Raw genomic sequence first — 7,807 nt, forward strand, 5'->3', positions numbered from 1 at the left:
CATGGGGACGGGAATAAACCCGCGGAAGCATCGCGAGATCTCCGGAGATACGCTTGTGGGGATAGAACGTTTTCGAAACTGAGGGGATATAGACCGGAAACAGGAAGGAAATCGTGTTAAAGTAGTTAAGAGCCTAAGCTTGAACTTCTTCGGTATAGTTTTGAAAGTTACTGATGTTCTTACGGCACGATCCTGGACATCTGCAACAGGACTTTCCTTATGTTTCTTCCAAGCGCATTAAATTATGATGATCGTTTTCTAAGGGGGCTGGCCGGGTCTCGCTCACACCGGCGGCCGGGTTCGAGTCCCGCGTGGGTGCCTTGCGATGGACTGGCGTCCTGTCCTGGGTGTGTGCCCTCTCCCTCCAGCCTTGCGCCCTGTGTTGCCGAGTTAGGCTCGTGTGTGTGTGTGTCGTGATTTTCCATAGCCTGCGCGCTGGAATATACATGGGTTATGTTTTGCTATGGGAGCAGTCTTTTTATGTTCTAAAGAATGAATGATTTTGATTTTTGTTAAATGAAGTGGCTGGTGTTTTGGTTTGTTCTGTTTCATTTTTATTTTATTATTTGTTTATTGTTTTATTTAATTATTTTTACACTGGCAGTATGTGTTAAACTCAACCAGAAGACTGCTGTCGTTCACTGGAGTATATATACTTCTTCATAACAAGGGTGTAAATTGTGAAAGAAGGTAGTATTTGTACACCCTCTTTGCATTTATATGGAAATTGAATTCAGCCTTACTCAGTGGTACTGAAGCAGGGCAATAATAATAATAATAATAATAAAAAAATAACAATATCAAACAGGAATAGTGATGCATTCTACAAAAACCAAGCACAAACTGCCCTTTTTGTTTATCCAGTGAATTCTGTGTTTAAAAATACTACCTTTGTAGTTGCTCCTGTCTGTAGATCCTTTAATTTCTTTGTAAAGTCTGCAGCAGTGACTCTGCTGGCTCATTATTATTCTGTGAAGGTTAGATTACACACAGAAACACTGCAACACGTGCTGCAGTTTTGGGATGGTGCGGAGACACCCAAGGTGATTAAATATTAAGGTGTCTGAGTGTCAGGTTCCTCGAAACTGCACATGTGGAAACATCTATCCCACCAACATCTGGCAAAGTTATGTTATCTTGAGGACAGAACATTCAATAAGTTAAAAAAAAAAAAAAATCTACCAATTTTTAGTCAGCCTATGCAAAAGAGTTCCTGGGCCTAGAACCAAACCAAACCCAGTTTCATTACTGTGAGATACATTTCACATGTGCTTATTTCATATACAAAAATGACAGAAAATGCCAAAGTGTTTCATTCACTTAATAAAAATCTATAAACCCTCATGGAAGAAAAACTCTTTAATTCATCAAATTAAAACCATAACTTGTAGATGTGATGCATTGTAGTATTTAAAGCAAAGTAATCTCAGATATAATAAAAATGTGTGTGTGTGTGTGTGTGTGTGTGTGTGTGTGTGTGTGTGTGTGTGTGGTACACTGCACAATCCACTGCTATAGTATTTCTTAGGGCATCTACTGTTACATAATGGCAAAACCATTGCTCCTGTTAGAACACAATACTGAGAGGTAGGCAGTATCTAAGGACAGCAGGTAGCATGGAAGGATAGTAGTCCTGAAAGTGGGCAGTCTCTTGTTCTTTTGAGAAAACCACTGAGCTTGAACCGATCCAGTTCACCTCCAAGTTGTAAGATTTCAAAATGTCATTTTTTCTGCATGGCAACTGATCAACAAAGTAATGGCAGTTGAGGCCAACCATAATATTATTACTGGTTGATATTGTGCACATTTCACTCAGCAAGTGTATTTTATTTGCTGAGTGATGTGCATTAAGATGTGCCAGAAATGTGTTACCTTCAGTCTGTTAACAATGTACACTATAAGACAAACACAGGGTTATATGCCACAGTTTTTAAAATGAAATAAAAAATCAGATTATAAAATTCTGAAGTTTACGTAATTCTTTAATACCTAAAGAAGTGTATGTATTGATCAAATATTGAAAGTAATACGGAATTTCTCCTCCCCAGGACGTAAGAAAGTGACTAAACCGGTAGATGGCTCAGACTTTCCCGGAATCTGTTGCTGATGGGTTCACAGCCGTATCTAGTTTCACAGCCCAAGGCCTTTTATGGCTCCGTCCCCCACCCCAAAAAAAGAGGTTACCATTACCTTAGTCAGACTGACACCTCCTAATGCAGATCTGCAATGTAACATAATTGACACCTGATCTTAACATCTATTGCTACCATGTGCTCGGAAATGGATCAAGACTGAGTAACAGATGAGCAGCGAACTCAGATGTTCACCATCAAAGGCTGTGATGGACGTCAGGGGTGGGTGGGTATTATATATTCAGTTTCCCGTTCCCTCACCGATGCCCCAGTGGACTGAATGTATTTAAAGGAGGTGCAGTTGTCTGGACTCAGGCCAGCACATGGTGGGACCATTCTTGTGATCTGAAGCATGGAGAAGGGGGCTAAGATTGTTGCTGGTGGTGGTGAATTGGTAATTGAGGCTACACTGGGAGCATTTAGCATTCAGGTCCAGTCCAGTGTCATCCTACTCCCCTTCCTCTTGCTCCCGCTTTCTCTGAAGCCGGACTGGCTGTTGTGGAACCCGGGACCCGAACTTCAGTCTTCCATGTGAAAATAATTATTACAGTCCTTCACGGTGCCGAATGTGGATTTGATCGACTGTTTGTGTTGTATGAGCGTGTGTGGCAATAGCTGAGAACAGATTTCAAATAAAGACCTTTAGCGGAGGTCAAGTGGTGGAAAGCCTTTTGAAAAAGCCTACAGAGAGGAGGCCACTGATCGAATGTGGCAACAGTGATCCTGTGCACGTGGGCTGGTTGTATGCTTTTGCTTCCATTTATGTGTTTGGCTGAAAAAGTCTTTGGAAATGATAGCAAAGTCTACATTGTTTTTTTTTACGTAAGACTATGACTGTTTTCATTGTTTTCTCTTTTCCTCTTTCTGCTGGAACACCTCTCCAATGGACTCGGTTGTATCTAGAGTCATAATCAATAACACAGCCATAACCATAACCGCATCTTCGTTGAACTAGCTCCCAAAAAATATTTTTCCACGTCAAAAGTGCCTGCATTCTGGGTGGAACCATTCTTAATGACATTATTTACTTTGTGTTAAAAATGTAGGGACCACTTTTATACTGAAAATACTTTTGTATTCTTTCTTCTGAAATCCAATTTAACCCGTCACATAGTTGTCTATCCTCTGCATCAGCCGTTTTCCCCTGTCTTCTGGACTTTACCAGTCCCTCCCTCACAGCCATGATTGTCCTCACTGTCTCAGACTCTCTCTCGACACACACACCTTCTGAAACCACTTGTCCCAAGTGAGATCACCCTGACCTAGAGCCTAACCCGGCAACACAGGGCATAAGGCTGGGGGGAGGGGGACACACCCAGGATGGGACAGCAGTCCGTTACAAGGCGCCCCAATCAGGACTCGAACCCCAGACCCGCCAGAGAGTTGGACCCGGCCAAGCCTGCTGCATCACCGCGCCCCTCGAGACACACACCAGAACGAGTCATTTCCTCTTTTGGGGTAAATGTCAATTTGTGATCCTATCTATGACCAGAAGTGTATTTTACACCATTAGCGACATGTTCAGTGTGGCAGTTCTTTTTCAGATAAACAGAAGGAACAGCCACAAATTCAGAAAAACCCATCACAAGAGTGGGACATTCAGTATGTCCCAGAATGGAACTGGGTGTAGTGTTGTTTGGTATGTGAACTTTGGTTTAATACATCTTTTATACATCTCTAGCAGCCCTTAATAAATGAGTTTGAGACTGTTGAAGCATGCTGGTGGGCCTTTCTCCTGGTCTCCAGCAGCTCCTTCACCTCAGTGACATCAGTCAGGGTGGCCTGGGTTCAACTGGTCCTAATTCAGTACAGTGCTGAACCAAGACCTCAGCTGAAACATGGTACAGTTGGGTTAAGCCTGTTTGCTTGGCTTTCCCACTGAAGTTTAAACTGGTTTTATAACCTGTAACACTCTGTCATGGTTTTCGTCCCGGAAGGAAGGTGCAAACTCAAGTGCAGAGTGCACAGGGGTTTATTCAGATGCTAGACAGGAATCGTAGTCAGGTACAAGCAAGGGTCTTCGGACTGCAAACGAGGTACACCAGGAAATCCGGTATCGGAGTCGGGAAAACAGGCAGTGGGTCAGAACACTAGTGAGCGGATCGGGTTTCGGGACGGGAGCGGCCTCAGGAAATGGGTGAAGGGAAGAGGAGCGAAGGCAGCAGGTAGGCTGACTCAGAGCGAGTGAGTGATCGGCGAACAAGGTTCTGCGACACTCATCGTTCGCTTCCGCCTCTTAACCTATCGAGCCCCAGGTGTATCCGATTTTGCCGATAACGTGGGCGTGGCACACTCAATGTGATATTCTTCTCCCTCATTCTAAAATACCGGGCAAAAGTTTCACTACGGTTGCTCAGAACTTTTTTTTTTTTTTTAACATTTAAAGCTTTATTCCCACGTCATTAATCTTCACTTTCCTTCCTCTCCATATTTCTCCAGAGTTTGGAGGTGTGCTTTTGGTTGTCACCCTGCTGATAGCTCAAGTTCAAGTTCAAGTATGATAAAAGAAGGACTGTCCAACTAGCCATAACCTTTATGGAATATCTTCCCCTGAAGTGTGCCGTGATAGCTGTGCTGGTTCATATTGCCACGGACTTGGTAAAGATCACCATCTCTATCACCAGCAAAGCAGCCCCACATCATTATGCCGCCACCTTCATGCTGGACAGTGGGAACCACACCATCACAGCTCATGTGCTCATACTGTCTGCATCTTAAAAAACTTGGTAGTTGGACCCAAACATCTCACACTCACACACACACACACTCTGAAATCACTTGTCCTGAGCAGGGTCGCGGCAAACCGGAGCCTAACGACACAGGATGCAAGGCTGGAGGGGGAGGGGACGCACCCAGGACAGGGCACCAGACCACCGCAAGGCACCCCAAGCAGGACTCGAACCCCAGACCCGCCAGAAGTCTGGACCCGGCCAAGCCCGCTGCACCACCGCACCCCCTCCAAACATCTCAGAATGAGAAAATATTGAAAATGTGTCTCATACATTAGGTCCATAAGGATAACTTCCACTCCTCAAACAACTGTTGTCTGTGTTTTTTGGCCCAGGCGAAACTCATCTATAAAAAGCAAGAACAATAAATATTTGATGGACATCTTATAAGTGGGAGCAAAATCTGTCATCTGTCATATTTTGTCACCTATGCCTAACAGGAAAATTCTCTGAAGGACGCTCCTCCGATTTCTTCTCTGGACTCTGGGTAGCACGATGGGACCACCCTGGTAGATTCCCCTCCCTCGGCTTGGGGCATCTTTGGCTGGACATCACAGCTTGTGAAGATGACCACTAACTCACTGATTTCGTACTGAACTCCTTTCCCCCTCCCCCTGTCCTGTGTCAGTGCTCCTGAGAGGGGTGAGAGTTACCAACTGCACCCCATTGACCCCAAAGCTTTTTAGCTGTTTGCAAGCCATTACAAAAACAAATCGAAAAAAATAATTAGCATGCTTGCAAACTAACTGACAGGGCTCCTCCAGGGAGTAGAAGACAAAAGAGGAAAGAAGTCACAGCAGCAGAAATAAATATATTGACCGAGACGTGCAGGACCTACATTACTGATACCCCGGGGAAAAGAAAGGGTCACATTTTTGGGGTGGGTTTTAACCTTGAGACAGCTGGATGCAAGATTAGAATCCCCCCACCCCATCATACTTCCCGCACTGGATCGAGTGCAGGTGTTCAGTACCGTCATACAGATCCTGCATTTGAGGGAAGGGGATGGAGACCGAGAGCTTGCGAGGTGGAAGATTAATGGTTATCAGATAGTGTAAGGAAGAAAATCAGAGAGGAAGTTACGTGGAATGGAGGAGTGAAGAATAAAGAGTGTTGGTTTTGCACTTCCCTCATAGAGATCCAAAGTGCTTTCAGAAAATATTGGTCAGTCCCTATTTTGACTATTGCTCTGACAGCTGAAGGCAGGGTAATAAGGGTTTGGACTTGTAACCAATGTGTTGCTGGTTCCCAAAGTGGGCCCTGATGCAGGACCCTCAAGCAAGGTGTTCAAGACGAGTCGTTGCCAATGTCAGTGATGTCAGTCACTTCAGACATAGGCATGAGCTTCACAGCAAAATAAGATCAGCACCTTTGTTAACAGCTTTATGGAAAACACTGACAGCTATTTGTTAAAAAGTCAAAAGAGACCAAAGTCCATTTCATTCCGGGACATAATGACTCAATTCTTACATTCATTCATTTAGCTGATGCTTTTCTCCAAAGAAAATTACAATGTTAAGGTACTTACAACTATTTACTTAAGGTATTTACATTGATGGGTGAACTCAGGCAAGGGGTGTGGTGGCATGGTGGGTTGGACCAGGTCCTGCTCTCTAGTGGGTCTGGGGTTTGAGTCCTGCTTGGGGTGCCTTGTGATGGACTGGTGTCCCATCCTGGGTGTGTCCCCTCTAGCCTTACGCCCTGTGTTGCCGGGTAGGCGCTGGTTCCCTGTCCCTCTGTATGGGATAAGTGGTTCAGAAAGTGTGCATAAACTCAGGGACAGCTGGTAGTTTAGTAGTTAGAGCTACTACCTTTAGACCCCAAGGTTGCAGGTTTGATCCCCCCTTCTGGCTGTAGTATCCTTGAGCAAGATACTTACTCTCCATTGCTCCAGGCAAAAAATTACCCAGCTGTATAAAGGAGTAAATCCAAGTATAAATTGTGACCTTACCATTGTAAGTTGCTTTGGAGAAAAGTGTCAGCTAAATGACTCAATGTATGTAGCTGGCTGGTTTTTTCCTGGAGCAATTTTAGGGTAAGTAGCTTGCTCAATGGTGCTACAGCTGGAGGTGAGACTCAAACCTGCATCCTTTGGGTCCAAAGGCAGCAGTTCTAACCACTACACTAGCAGTCACCCCATAATGCTTCCTTTAATGAGTACGTTGTGGGCTTAAAAATTAATGTTACATGGTAATATTGTGTTCATGGTGGTCGAACTCCAGTGGAACATGTGTAAAATCTAAATGAAAAGTAAAAGGAGTGCAGTACCCCCCGTATGACACAGTTCCTTACACCTCTCCTGGCAATCATTTTTCGTTTGTTAAAAGTCAGCATAGAACAGTCACTGCTGTGCCCCGTACGATCTGGTTTGCTAACTAATTAAAAAAATACATGAAGATATTGATTGGTTTTGCGGTCCCGTGCCGTGGGCCTCCCTTGTATGTTTAGTATAGTTGCCTTGTTTGTAAATTGATGGAAAAGGAACGGCGGAGGGACTCATTAACCTGCTCAGATGGGGGGGGGGGGAAGAACATTAAGCAAGAGGCAAAATATTTCAATGTTTCCATCAATATTTAATTCCTCCCTCCCAACTGGAGACCCAGCTTTGATCGTAATGGCTTCCCCCATCTGTTTATGGATGCTGAGGAGGGCGGCGCACATGTGCCCTTCGACCCTTTGCTTACGGGGTTGCCGGAGTGCTCAGCGCACGGACATTGAGGAGTGCAGCCGTCAACGGGGTTCTTCTCAACTAGACCAGCGCTGTGCCAAACTGCACATGTGACACCAGGGTGTGTATTCCAGAGTTGACCTGTTTAACCCCAGCCTGTCTGCCCTCTAAGAGTTTTTCCATTTCTTTATATGCAGTCATTGAGCCAGGTTTAACCAGACAAACCTGCTTGGACGTGGTTCTTCTCATGTGGATCAGATCATTCCCTGAAAACACTC

The sequence above is a fragment of the Scleropages formosus genome, chromosome 6, assembly GCF_900964775.1.
Source record: "Scleropages formosus chromosome 6, fSclFor1.1, whole genome shotgun sequence".
Lineage (NCBI taxonomy): Eukaryota > Metazoa > Chordata > Actinopteri > Osteoglossiformes > Osteoglossidae > Scleropages > Scleropages formosus.